The sequence below is a fragment of the Haemaphysalis longicornis genome, unplaced genomic scaffold (assembly GCF_048455015.1).
Source record: "Haemaphysalis longicornis isolate Haplotype H1 unplaced genomic scaffold, Haemaphysalis longicornis Haplotype H1 scaffold_8, whole genome shotgun sequence".
NCBI classification, from domain to species: Eukaryota; Metazoa; Arthropoda; class Arachnida; order Ixodida; family Ixodidae; genus Haemaphysalis; species Haemaphysalis longicornis.
The window spans coordinates 17500570-17515543 of record NW_027526445.1 but is presented as its reverse complement, the minus strand read 5'-3'; the positions used below and the strand labels follow the sequence as shown (position 1 = coordinate 17515543).

Genomic DNA, 14974 nt, shown 5'->3' with positions numbered 1-14974 from the left:
CAAGTAACCTTTGCAGCTAGCGGTTCACAACACCTGGGAAGAAATACGAGAGACGCACCACCAATCTCAGATACACCGACTACAGATAACGCCAACGGGAATAGCAACACTTCTAGTCTGCACTACAACGTCCCACCGTGAGAGCATTAGAAGATTTGAATCCTAACAGACCATCGGCAACACATCTCCGTCGCCCCCCCACACCGAATTATGCACGCGGTTGTCTATAAACAGCGGCATACAACATGAGCTCGCCTAATTCATAAGGACCATCACCATTTAACACGCACTGGGTACGGAGATGCATCGCCATACCGTCAACAGAAAGCACATGCCGTCTGTGTCGTTAATACACGAGGCACAGAAATGGTAGCAGCGACCATTTTCACCACTTCCATCGAGACTGCTGAGGAGTGTGGCATACCCCTGCTGCAACAACAGGTGAGAAAGCTGTTACTGTTACCCCCATTTCTCCCACGCCTGCCCCATTTCTCAACGGGCACTCTGTGTCTTTCGTTAAGTAAACAAACTACCAAAACCTAAAATTATTTGCGCACCTGGCCACCTGAACCTCCAAGGGAATGAGGTGGCACACACCGCTGCCCGTACTCATACACACGCGACTGTGACCTCAGAGGAATAAAACAATGACCGAACTGTCACAACGCCAACACCACTCCACAGATGCACCAGATTCCTATCCCACAACAAAAAGACAGGTGTCGCTTCCCACCTTCACATACAGAATTAACACGCCGTGACAAAACCGGTTTCCGGCACCTACAAACCAATTCGTGCCCTCATAACACCCAAATAAACCCTATGTACCCCACCAAATTCCCAGCCAGCTGAAACTTTTGCCCTGTTGCTGGAGGCATTTCATACCAACTGGTATGACAGTGCCAACGGGTACCCATTCCAACCCCAAATTCCTACCCTACCGATGAGCGGTGGGTGGAGCAGCTGACCAGCTCCGAGACCTCGAACCGGTGCCGACTCCTGGAACGGGCCCGCACGGCCACCCAGCTCCAATGCATCTTGGAATAAGGATGCCTCTCGCTGGTTGGAGGCTCTAAGAACATCCTCCTGCTCTTTAGTAAAAAAAATGTTTGACTCTATCTCTCTCTCTTCTTGCAAGGAGGGGGATATTGGTTGAACTGTCCCGCGGAGTAAATAAGGTGTCCAAGATATTTCGATTCCTTCGCTTGAAGCCAAGAACAAAGCGGAGTACATCAAACCGAGCCTCAAGTTCGTATCCGCTGGAAACGCTCCACAAGTCAGCGGAGAAAATGTTCTTTTGCAAACTGTGTGCTCAGAAATTTTGCTAAGTAACCTTATCACAGGAAGAATATTTGCCGAGATCTCTCCAAAAGTGTTGAACAGCTGCAGCCTACCCGCCTGCTCGCTTTCTAGACATACGTCAAGTTCCTGCACATTATAAAAACGTGAAAAGAGGGGAGGCGCAGTTCTGCATTCATTATATAATAAAGTGCAAATGCTCTCATATGTAAAAATTATGACCGCGAGATCGAATCCGAAGATGTCCTGAGGTGCATAAAGGCATTGTTTGGTGTGACCCAGATGATGCCGATGGAAGAGCGAGCCGTTTGCACATAAAAAAGGTAGAATGTCACGAAGTCAAAGACGACGCAGTTGTCTTCAAAGAAAACGAGTTTATTGGACCGAATTTGGGCTCCTCTAACAACTCAAAGAATACGCGCGGCGAAGCAGCAGTCAACAAAGTGACGTGTGAAAGTCAGCGCGGCGATTCGAATGCCGCGGCATCTGCTCTGCGTGAATTTATCACTCGGCGTGAGGGTTTCTCGAATAGCCGAAGTGTATGCGGAACACTGTAGATCAAAGAATACTCAAAGAATACGCGTGGCGAAGCAGCAGTCAAGAAAGTGACGTGTGAAAGTGAGCTGACGATTCGAATGCCGCGGCATCTGCTCTGCGAAAATTTATCACTCGGCGTAGTGTTTCTCGTATAGTCGAAGTGTATCCAGAACTGGGTTGATCAACGAAGATTATTCTAAGCTGTTTACGTTAGTTTAAGCTGTTGACGTTAGAAGAGATAAAGTACGTGCGGCAGAGAAATAAAGAACAGAACACGTGCCTCCTTTGGCCCAAAGACCACACCGATACCACAGACCGGCGCAGCCGGGAGGCAGAAGCAAAACACAAATAAACAAACCCAATGCATGGTTCGCGGCAATATTCTAGGTCAAGCAAGCCTAAAGCTGCTCCTCTGTCTTAAGGAGGTTGGTTTCATCGCGACGCCTTAGAATACATGTGCAGAAAAGGTGAGGCAGGCAATACCAGCAGCTGTCAATACAATCGGACTATCTACGCCGCTGGTGATTGTCGCAGTTGCCGTGGTGGAACTTTCCCGTGTTTCCGGGTTTCCTGTGTTGTGGAATTTAAAATTTCTTTTGTTCATAATTTATTGAACCTAACTTCCGTCCGGTGAAATTATTGAAAACAGCTCGGGCAAAAAGTCCAGGCACGAGCGATGAACATATCAGCAATTTGAATACAGGCTTATCGCTTGGATTAAAAGCAAGATGACAGACAATTTCCCGAACTTGTGAAAGCTGCTTGGCTAATCTAGTACCACGTCCCCCAATTTAAACTGTAAGCAGAGATTGATTTATTGTGGGGTTTTACGCGCCGATGCAAAGTAGGCGATGAAGCGCGCCGTAGTGGAGGGCTCCGGAATAATTTTGACCCCCTGGGGATTTTATCGTGCGCCAAAATCTGGTACACACCGGCGTTTTTGCTTTTCCACTCAATCAAAAAGCGTTGTACGCAGAGACCTTGCCATTTTGTTTCGCAAGAATTCCCAGCATTCAGTTTCTCTCGATCATTACACTTGCAGGAAATTTTACACAGACTAGCCCTTCGCTGGAAAGTCTCTGGCCCACCCCTTGCTAGTTGTAGTACTCACTTCCGGCTGCCCTATACGAGATGACAACAAACGTTTTGATATCGCGACATCAGCTTAGCCTGTTTCAGTGCATTTATTGCTCGTTGTTGTCCGGTGAGTGTGCTGGCCATTTGCAGAGCGTGATAAGTTTGCCCCACTGTCTTCCCGTCGTAGAATGTACACGTTTTTGTTCTTTCAGATGCAACAACATATTGTTGACCTTTAAATCAGCTGTTGAGTGTCTGCTGGAGCCTATGAAATTCCGCAACGTATTTTAAAAATGTGGAAGTCGTTTACCCATATGTTTAAAGCTTCTCAGAGATGTCTTAAGTGGGAATATATTATACAAGCCGTCCAGATGTACATTTGTGGCAGTGCTAAGGTGACTCTTACATCCGACTAATTAAATCTGGCAAGACGTCTACACTACTTCATGCTGGACGTCTACACCATTTCTAACTGATATAAAAATGACTTTTTGTGAAGCGGTTTTAGGATCGTTTCAACAGGGTTGAAGAACTTCTTGCAAAAGCTTCTTATCCACATTCACTCACTATATTCGGTGCGACATTCGCTGCATGCGTGGACCGTTAACAACTGCCAGCAGCGTATGTAAATAGCAGAAATGTTGTACCAAGAAAACAAAGAAAACGGGGAGCGCTCGTGAGCGCGCTTCAGCCGACGACCACCGGGTGTGCTTTAGCAAAAAAGAAAACAAAAACGGAAGAAAACGACGACAGGAGACAAAATGGCGCGTGGTCGTCGGCGCGTTACTAGCGGTCACCACCGACTCCCCGGCTCACGCAGTGGCTTTAATAAAACGAAATCCAGCATTCTCTTCCATTCCTACTGCGCATGTATACCAATTCCAGCTCTAATGCTAACGCCTAAATGGGGCCGTTCTTCCGAACAGTCCGCGCGGCCTTAGTATTCTCTAGAAGCTAATAAATATTTGGAGAGATGCCTACGAGTAAGCGAATTCTCCGCAAGATTGCAAGGTCCCGCCACCACTGCCTCGAGTCGATGAAAAACAGCTTCGGGAGCCTACAATACTGAGGGTGACTTCGCAACGATTCCTCGCCACGCAGACGCCTGGTTCTGGCAAAGCTGACAGGTTCGACGTTGAAGTCTTGCGTGTGAGCGCAACCTTCCCTGAATTTTTTGCTACGAGTTGTCCTCACAATTGACATGGCAGGCAGCTGCTTCTGGAGCACTCACTTCGACTCACTCCTGTTCTTAGAATCACTTTTTCTGCTTATACTAGAATATAATTTTAAATATGCCTCACCATATAAGAGTGGGGGTTGTTGTCGAGTGGTCAGGAAGCAAACAAAGCCCATGTCAATTACTGACAGCTGGAAGAAATATCAATATCTGCCTGGTGTGAACAGATCAAGCAGCAATCGTACTGCAGAAAGGCGGACGACGTTGTCAGAGTATTGATATAAGGTATTTGCGTAAACGCACAGCAATTGAGAAGTTGTATGCCACATTTTATTTGACGTCAATGAGTACCAGTTTAAGGTTTTTCTTAAGAGCAAGAGTATTATAATTTCAAGAAGAAACCTAACAGGTGGTGTTTTAAAAACCTTGCATAATTTTTGTAAAAAAATATGCTATACGCGTTAAAACATGAGAAACTACACCAGAAGGCTCCCACAAAAAAGAAAATTACATCCAACCAGCTATTCATTTGGGAGCCGGGACTGTAACTTCATTGGGCAGACATCAGAACCATGACCTTTTTTGAATCCCAGCGTCCGTGATGAGGTAAGAGGAAGATAAGGGTGTAGGCAGCACAGTATTACTATCATTATCGTGAACCTGAAGAAGACATGTAAAGGCGTTCCGAGCGGTGACATGACATTGAGTCCAGATCCTCAACATTTGTGCCCAAACCCGAGAAGAACTGCCCAGTGGCGTGTATGCCGGTGCAGCGCTCCCTAGAAGAACCCGAGGACTGGGAAAATACTGTTTGGCGGCGCCCGCCAAGGCGGAATGCTCGACGTCCTCACCAACCATAAGAAACCCGGAGACATCAACGCTGTAGGCCAACAGCTAAAGCTCAAAGAAGCCCTGAGGGCACAGATTTCGGACCTTGTCAAAGTGGCAGACTGCGCTTTGGAAGAGCTATCTGCAAAACCAAGTATGCTAAATTACATCTAACAATTTAAATAGCAGAAAAAAGATTAGTCTACAATAAAGAAGACCAAGGACCGTGATTTTCCGGTGATAGGGTGGTACTTATATTTACAATAAGGCTAGGTGGCAACGAAGCAGCCGCCCGAGCTAGAGCTGCTCACTCCTGATGAGAGGCAGTGATGATGACAATCGCACAGGCACCACGATGATGATTATAGTTCCTAGGCTCTCCCTGGCCAGAAAGAAGTCCTGATTTGTTGGCCTAGAGTCCAGTAAGTACAGTAGGCTCTTCCTTGTAAATCTGATGAGGCAGACAGAAGATGGAACTGCCGCAGGTGCCGTTGTTTGAACCAACGCCGACACTGTCTGCGCAGCCAATGCAGCCATTTCCAATTTTGTAGGCCATCTTCAACGGTCACATACAGGAATGTGGGTTCTGGAGATAAATGTACTGCGTGCTGAGAAAAAAAAACTTCTTAGAGCCTTCCCGTTCTTTCTCAAGCTCTGTACTTTCATCATCATCATCATCATCACCAGCCTGTCTACGCCCACTTCAGGGCAAAGGCCTCTCCCATTATTCTCCAATTATCTCGGCCCTGTGCCAACTGTGACCAATTTATCCCCGCAAACTTCTTGATCTCATCTGCCCATCTAACTTTCTGCCGCCCCCTGCAGCGCTTTCATCATTTCACTCTAATTGACAGATGCCTTCTGGTTCTTTGAATGCCGCCGGCGTGGAATGTTTTTACTAGAATGCGTTACCAAGAATGTACAGCTGCAGCCTTATATTTATGCTTTGCGAAAATGTCCGGAACACACCCTTTATTACTTACTGGCATCGCTTGGCAGTGTACTGCAAAAATATCTTTCTCATCTTCCCGTTTCACCTTTACTGATGAAACGTATGTGCTACCATCTTCGACACATTCGCTGTGCATAGCCTCTGCTGGTGGTATGAAAGTCAATAAGTAGACTGTCCCACTCGAGGTCTTTTCGCCAAATTCTTCAAAAACACAGAAGACTAAGGCACCTTCCGTGTGAAGATTAAGCTCCGAAAGCAAGAGTGTCGAAATCGTATGTATTGCTTGCGGTGAGAAATCTGATAAAGGCAACGTTTTTATTTAAATTGCTTCTTCCTGAAGCCTTTCAGAATCATGCGGGTCAGAGCAATAGTTCAGTTAGATGGCATTGCAAATCGTCTTACTATGTTATCTCACGCCACCTGAGCCAGGCGTGTGATATATCAACTGAGCGTCGCGTCCATCTCCGCCCTCTCCTTCTTCCAACTCCCTCTCCCTTGACTTTGCCTAAATGCTATTTTATCGGGCGAATAAATGGTTCAGTACCCAGTGCCGGTATTGTCTGTCGCCCACGCACCATGTGTGCGCCGAATATGCAACATTGGCGACGAGCAGGAAAGGAACCCATGCAGTAAAGAAGAACACGGCGGGCAACTCCGCGAAACAACCTTTCAGAAAAATGCGACAATGACAAAGTCAGTCATGGCCAACCACCACCTTCCGGGGTATGACGGCGAGCGGGACTATTGGAACGCGCACTTCATCAAGCAGAAGCTTATTTTGAGGCAACGGGGGTTACTGACAAGCGAAAAAAGGGCGTTGCTCATTGCAGCGTTAAATGGGTATGGTTGGGTGAATTGGCCAAAAAATCGTATTTGCAATTTTAGAGCCAAAATATCGAGCGCACTAGGAGGAAGAACCCTGTGGAAGCGCAGCGTCAAGCGCACGCTCAAAACGGTGTAAATGCCGCGCCGATGTGTGCCGTCTGCACTGGCGTTTAAAAATGCCGGGCACATTTCAGACATCGGTTCAGGGGACGGTATGTTAATCGTAGTTTTTCGCGGTTCGCTGCATATATCTCACTTTTTTTGTTTGCGTCGGTGTTCCAAATATATAGAATGTACTAAATGATCGTATACTTCTAAAATTACTAATTTTAAGAGACTTGCCGCTAGTAGTGTTCTTGTAGTATTACCGTTTTTTTTTATTGTTCACACATTTACGGTCGTGGTCACGTTGCCTATCCTTCGAGTTTCAAACGCACTGCGATACCGGAAGATGGCACAATCTTTCAACAAATAGACCAGAAAGAACCTTCAAAGGTAATCGGTTTACGACCGACCAAGAAACCGGCTTGACGAAGCGCAAGCTTCGCGAAACTTGGTGAGATACATAGGGGTGCATCTTTCGACGTAGACGGGGCAAGCAAAACTGGTTACTGCCTGATCCAGCTCGCTCTTCTCTGTAGCATTTTGCAAAACGTACCTTTGTGTAAAAAGTGCAACAAGGGAGAAATTTCTTTGGAAGAGGCTTCTGACATGCGTAGCGGTTTGATGTCCTCCATAAACGTAACCTGCAGCGAGTGCGATGCTTTCAATGTGCTCGAGACATCCAGAAGCACTTCTGCAACATCTTTGAAAGAATGACTGAAGGATTCGTGTACTCCCTTCGTACCTGCGGAAAAGGGTTAGTATCGCGTCGCACCGTGTCTGCTGTGCTCAATCTACAGCCATTGTCCACAAAGTTTGCGTCGTACAACGCAATGCTTTTTGACTCATTCACGACCATAGTGAGAAATAGTATGGCAAAAGCTGCCAAAGAACTTAAGAAAGAGGCCTTCCACTCTGATGGAGAGCAGGAAACTGCGGTCACAGTGGGGGTGTGCAACCGCCCTGCAATGGGTACCGGCACATGTTGGTATCGCCGGGAACGAGGCCGCATACAGCTTACGAGTGCCTGGGGGTTCCGTGCAGCACGCAAGACGACATGCTCTTCCCCCGCTGCAGCCGCATTCTCATCGCCGAGGCGTTCGCACACCTCCTCTCCTTCCTCGACGAGACCGGCCTGGCCGCGTTCCTCTGAGCTGACCCCCCCCCCTTCCTTTGCCTCAACGTCTCTCCGAACTGGTAGGACTGTATTCTTTTTGCTTTTACCTTTCTTTTTTTATTTTTATTTTTATTTTTTTTACGACGACACGTGCCCCCTGTACGCGCACGTGTCGTCGTGGCCGCGGGAGTGGAGGTGCTCAGATAGGCGCTTCCTTCGGCATTCCCTCTGGCCGTTGACCCACTTCTCCAGCCGCCGCTGCTCATTCCCTCGCCTTTACGGCGCCCCTTCCGCTCGTCATCTCTTTTTTTCTGGGTGCATCCGTCCCGCAGTTGCCGCCCTACCTGAATTTCAACTATCTCTTACTGTTAAATAAATATCTCCCTTTGTATTTCCTGCTATCCCCTCCTTTAATACCCCTTCCCCTCCCCTCGGGCCTGATAAGGTGTCGGCACCCCAAGCCAGACAGTTTCGGGCCCCTTTTCACTACCTCTTCCCCTCTCAAAAACCTCATCATCGTGGTTATTTTTCACTAAATGGTGTCGTAGCAGCAAGATCGGCTGACAGAGGACAGGTGCTAGACTTTGAAGTAGAATCTAAGTTTTGCCACATCTGTGCTCGCTACCTTCATACAGATGACAAATTGAGTGATTGTAAAGCTACCTACGATGAGCCATCTGGTTGAATAGAATGTGCTAGAGCTGTAAAAATATTTGGACTCTATGTTGAAACACACCAGCTAATTTACACAGGTTACACTGGTGATGAAGACACTAAGGCATACATTTTTGTCATAGACTCGTACCCCTGCCAGAAGACCATGACAAATTTTGGATGTGTGGGACATGTGCAGAAGCGAATGGCCACTATACTTAGGAACACCAAGAAAAAATTGGAAGGGGAAAATACTCGCGCATCGTCTGCCACACTCACGGAAGGGACGCCTCTCAGCAAAGGACATCGATTCCCTTCAGGTTTACTATAGCAAAGCTATCCGGGAAAATGTAGATAGTTTAAGTAACATGAGACGAGCTGTGTGGGCAAAGCACTTTCAAAAGTTATCAACTGATGCCAAGCCCCAGCACAGAATCTTCCCTAAGGACTATCCTCATGGTGTGGGTATAATCCGAGCATTCTTGAAGGATGCATTACCTACTCCCACAAGCAAAACATTCCTGAGGCGGTGATGGATGTCCTCAAGCCAGTGCTGTAGGTGTTCCAGATCCAGGTGTTCTCAGGAAATGTCTCCATGGAAGAACCCAGAACACTAATATGTCACTGAACCAAGTCATCTGGTGCCGCAGCCCCAAGACAACATTTGTCATGTTCGATACTGTGAAAACAGCAACTAACGATGCTGTAGCGTACTACAATGATGACAATTCCGCACGGAAAGTAGGTCTGGATGCCCTTGGAATTGTTCCATGGGCGTTTCGTGACATTTCCTTCATAGGATGGATAAAGAACTTGTTGACAGGGCAGAATTTTACAGCTCCGTCGAACGCAAACGTACACGACGAGTGAAGAGAAACCCCAAGAAAGGTTTCAGAGATGCCTCTAAAAACGCCAGAAATTAAATGCATTCTCCTGGTTTATTTTAGCCATACTGGAGCAGTAGGCCAACATAAAAATCCAATTTTCTCAAATTGGGTTTTTTGTATCTTATTCAACTTCTATGTACCTTTTCACGAAAAGTATTGATTCGCTTATAGTGAAGCTTTGCACACATGTTCTACAAATAATCATAAATATTTCTAACAAAAACAATTACGTTAATATAAATATTACTTCTGAAAAAAACTATACTACAAGACACCCCCAACAGCTGTGTGCATGCACAATATGTTTTGCGCCCATACTCCAAGTGGGGTATGAAATGTATTTAGTTCAGATAAAACCAACGGTTAGTTAGAATAACACGGCGCGATATCATCTCATTCCTCATTTTGTCCTAGAGAAAAGATAGATTGAATTAACAAACGCACCTAAAATTTGGGAGTGGGCCACAAGAAAGATGCACAATCTAGACCCAGACAAAGTGTTTTATGTTTTACCCAGTGCCATCTTCTCTGCGCAAAAGAAATTTGATCCGAATACCTGCAAGCGTTTCGGAAATATAACGTTAAATTTAACATGTATCATTTTCCCTACAATACTTAAACACGAGGTCTGTGCAGATTCTTGTGGGACATATCGCTCCAAAGAAACCCAACACAGTAACCTACGAAGAAGTTGCTGCAGCACTGGATGAATATTTCTACCCGAAACGTCCTGAGATAACGGAAAGCTTCCAGTTCTTCAACCGCTGTCAGCACGAACGTGAGCCTTTGCAACATTTCCTTGTGGACATTCGACGCATTGCAGACAACTGCAATTTTGGCAGCATGCTGGAACGAATGCTGCACGACCATTTAGTCTTTCGCGTCAGATCAAAGGCCTTGCCATTAAAGCTGTTGGCAAAGGCAAACTTGACTTTGAAAAAAGCCGAAGCGATAGCAAAGTAGCCGAAACGGTAGATAATAAGGTATCGGGCGGCACAACTGCCATACTGAACGTAGAGGCGCAGCGCGTGTTGACGAGGAAGGCCACTCTAAAAGATCGACGGTGTGGAAGTAAGAAGCATAACAGCCACGCTTGCGGCTGGACCAACAGGAGGTGCTATCACTGTGGGACGCCGGGTCATCTTGCGAACATGTGTCCGAGCGACGCTCCGAGGAAACATGAAACGGCGCCGATGGAAGCCATGTGGGGACGAGCACTGGCTGGGGCAGACGACTGCAGAGGGGAACGTAGACGAAGCTATACACCACTCGACTGGGACTTCATATCGGAAGTGGCAGCCATGAATTCACAGGACATTCACGTGATGCGACGTTGACATGCAAATTCTGATGGACACGGGTTCACCCATCTGTGTTGTGCCCCGCGAAATTTATGAAAAGAACCAAGCGAGCTGGCCGCCCTTGCAACTTCGGCGGTAAAGCTTTCCTGTTATCTTGGCAAACTCGCCGTCCTCTGACAATTGGATATGATGGTAGCCTACAAGGGTGCCTTGGTAGAGTGCTAGAGTAGTAGAGTAGAGTGGCAGAGTATTGAATTTACATGATCATAATTTATGCGGCGTGACCTAATTTTTCAGCTGAGCAACGCAGGGTCACCTGTCCTAAAATAGTCTACTGAAACCGGATCGCCAACTAGTCTCCCGGCAGTGGACGACGTCATCAACAAATTTCAAGAAATCTTCACCGTTGAACTCGACTGCATCAGCGGTCCTCCTGTGCACCTGCAACTCAAGAAAAGAGCTACATCGAAGTTCTGTAAGGCATGTTCCATTCCTTCTGCTCTGCGTGGGAAGGTTTCTCAAAAACCTGACAGACTGGTAGCACTTGATGTGCTATCACTGGTTGCGCATGCGGAGTGGACTACGCCAATTGTGCGCGTCCTAAAGGAAGTTGGTAGAGTTCGAATTTCTGTAGATTTAAGATAACGTTATATCCTGCCTGCGAAATGAAGCATTACCCAATGCCGGTGATTGACGACAAGTTTGTGCAAAGTTGTGCGTAAATACACACATTGGACCTGTTTGGCTTAAAAAGGATTTCTTTTGGCATAGTGTCTCCCCCAACCATCTTCCAACGAAAAATAGAATACGTATTGTAAGGGCTCCCATATGTTCAAGCTCAACTCGATGATGTGTAGGCTGAGTGGTAGGGAAGCGGCGAGACTCTGGGAGAGGTACTGCAGTGTCTCCGTGAGCACGGTGTAAAACTACAGCTAAACAGATGCAAATTTTGTTCGCCATCAGTCAAGTACACAATGCATCGAATCGAAATGGAAGGCATACACACCACTGAGAAACATTTGGAAATATTTGCTAAGGCTCCAGCCCGACAAACGTGCAAGAAGCACTCGTTTTTGGGCATGCTGTCGTATTATTCGAAGTTCCTGCCGCATATGTTATCCTTGCTTGCACCTCTGTACGTGTTGCTTGTCAAAGATGCGCGTTGGGTGTGGGGAGAAGCTCAATACACCGCCTTTGCTACCGCAAAGCACTGCCTTCTTGCTGCGGGTGCTCGTTCACTATGACCCAGCCAAACCATTGAAGCTGGAGTGCAACGCTTCTCCACATCGCATTTGTGCCATGCTGTTTCATGCGGATGGAAAAGTGAACCTACGCTTAAGTTTCCGTTCGCAAACGCTGACCACATCTCAGCAGAATTACTCCCAGCTAGAACGTAAGGAATTACACCTTGTTTTTTGGGTGTCGAAATTTGGCGACCATCTTTTAAACAGAGATTCTACCTCGGTCACAGATCACCAGCCACTGCTGGGCCTGCTGAAAGCGGACAAGCCAACGCTAGCGCTGCCCACAGCTCGAATATAGCGCTGCGCTCTCTACCTCGGCGGATTTCGCTACAAGCTTCAGTATTCGCTTGACAAGCGTCAGTATTCACCCGGTAATCTGCAACTAAACACCGACACCCTCAGCCGGCTACCGCTGCAGACTCCAGCACGACCGGCGAGAAGCGAACCCCCAGAGTATGTTTACCCTCAAGCAAGATTCGATGATGGTATTGTACCTCTAAAAGAACTCAAATAGGTAACTGCACGCGACCCTTTACTGGCGATGGTCATGGAGTACACGAAGCATGTCTAGCCGAAACATGTTAGGATAAGAAATTGGTGCCATTCTCGGACCGCCGGTAGGAACAATCTGTGGCTCATGGGTTTTTATACCGGGGTTATTGAGTTGTTGTTCCCACAGATGCTGGAGAACGCGTGCTACATATGTTGCATGAGACGTATCAAGGGTCATCGGCCATAAAGACTGTCACAGATCGGCATTCTGGTGGCCTGGTCTAGACCGAGAGATAGACATCCTGTCGGCGTCATGATATGACTGTGTTCAAATCCTGCCTATGCCAGACTGTGCTATACCAATGAATTGGCCGGCTGTTAAAGAAAAACGGTCGAGGCTGCACGTCAATTTCGCAGGGACAGTCACAGGCAGTACGATACTGGTGGTTGTGGATGCTGGAACTAAGTGGATTGAAGCCATCGCCACGAAGCAAGGAAGCACGTTATCTACCTTTTGCCAGCTTACGCTTATCTTTGCCAAATTAGGTGTTCTACGCACAATAGTTACGGACAACGGCAGGCTGTTCGCTAGTAAAGACTTCACCACCTTTCCGAAGAACAATGACAATGCACACTTCCGTACGGCTGTGTATCACCCAAAGTCTAACGGGCTCGCTGAACGGGCGGTTGGGACGATTAAGGAGCTCTAAATAGATAGGAGAAGGAGCAGTCGAATAGAAATTTGGTATCGTTCTTTTTGCTGCAAGAGAACGCCATGTCACGAGTGAGAACACCCTTCCGAAATTCTATTCAGCTACCTGATCCGCTCTCACTTGGACTCGTGTTTCCCACCTTTCCCAGGTTCAACCCAGGGGACGGATGAGTGGACACTACCGCCTGACACAGCCGTCTACGCACGGAGCTACGGCCAGGGGAAAAATGGACACCAGGTGAAGTGCAGTCCACTACAGGGTCACGCATGGTGACTATACAAACACCGGCTGGGGTGTTTCGATGTCACAATGTGCGTTTCAGGCCAATCCCGGCATAAGCGCGGAGTGGCATTCACACGGACCAAGGCGAGGGAACGCCTTCAGCCGTTGCAGCACCCGCACCAATCATCAATGAAGGCGATTTGAACGAACAGCTTGCAGACCGGGTCGTACCTGCACAATCGTCGCCGCCGATCCAAAAAAACACAGAAAACACCTCACGTTTTGCGGTGCTTAGCTAGGGAAAGAAAGCCAGTACAGTGTCTTCAATAGTAAGGGAAGAGAAGTATTGTAAATCGTCTTGCTATGTTATCTTACGCCGCCTGAGCCAGGCGTGTGAAGTATCAACTGAGCATTGCGTTTGTGCCGGACTTTACTTCTTCCAACTCCCTCTCTCTTGATTATGGCTAAATACTCTGTTATCGGAAGAATAAACGACCCAGTTCCCAGCGCCGGCCTCGTATCTCGTCAACACACCGTTTGTGCGCCGACTATGCAAAAAATGTTTTCAGGTTTGTTCTTCTATAAATTGGTATTGTAACCGGATTATAACGTGTGGCATTTCGTCTTCATTTTCACCATTTGTAGCCAATTCATCTTAGTGCCCTACATCGATTAGCAGTTAAATATCCTGATTCATATTTACTGTTCGACGTCAGTTTTCCGTAGCTCGAGCATACAACTCTTCAATAAATTATATAATCGTTGGACGTTGTGAAAATTTCAGTTCCGCTTTGGCGCCCCTGCATATGGTTTGGTTAATTGACCGCTTTTCTTCTGTTCTTGTGATGGGTTCAAGAAGGCGTACCATAGACAAAAATAGTCCGTCCATTCTGCAAAGGTAGTCCATCATTCATTGAGTGATATTCAGCTGTATTCCTCTCACTTTTTGCGGAAACGCTCTCTTGATCCACCGAGAAAAATCGTCGGAGGTTAGGGGCCAACATCGCCTTGTTTGCCAGTCGTGGTGGTCGACTTTGAGGAGCACCACCGTGTCGCAATTCATTACAAAGGTGCGTACTCGGGATCGAAGGGTCGTCCTTCTAACAGGCCAAACTCGGATGACTCCGAATTGCACATGACCTTCTTTCCAGGTTTATCGGCATCAAATGTAAATCGAGCATAGATCGAAGACGTGGATGTTTCAGTGATACCGTGGTGCTTCTATTTACAAGATTGCGATGTGACATAAACGAAGGCGCCCGAGCTAGAGCTGTTCACGTGTGATGACATGTACTGATGCTGATACTGGCTTAGGTACCGCGATGCTGATTATAGTTTCTACAATAATTGTTGTATTGCTTGACAATAATATCACAAGCCTACTGTACTTGCAACAATCAGGCGTATACCTCACAATTATTATTCAACCAGATTGATCGCTGGAAGAGAAATTCTCGAAAAAGGTCTACGTCAGCACAGTGGCTACAGACCCTCAAGACAAGAAAAAAAACTCTTAATAGAGGACTCGTAAAAACTCTCCTAAAGTT

General features: G+C 47.0%; 1 pseudogene; it reads left to right on the top strand.

Annotated features, from left to right (window-relative positions):
• Positions 1-4924: 4924 nt before the first annotated feature.
• On the top strand, positions 4925-9515 carry LOC144148204 (uncharacterized; annotated as a pseudogene).
• The last annotated feature ends 5459 nt before the right edge of the window (positions 9516-14974 follow it).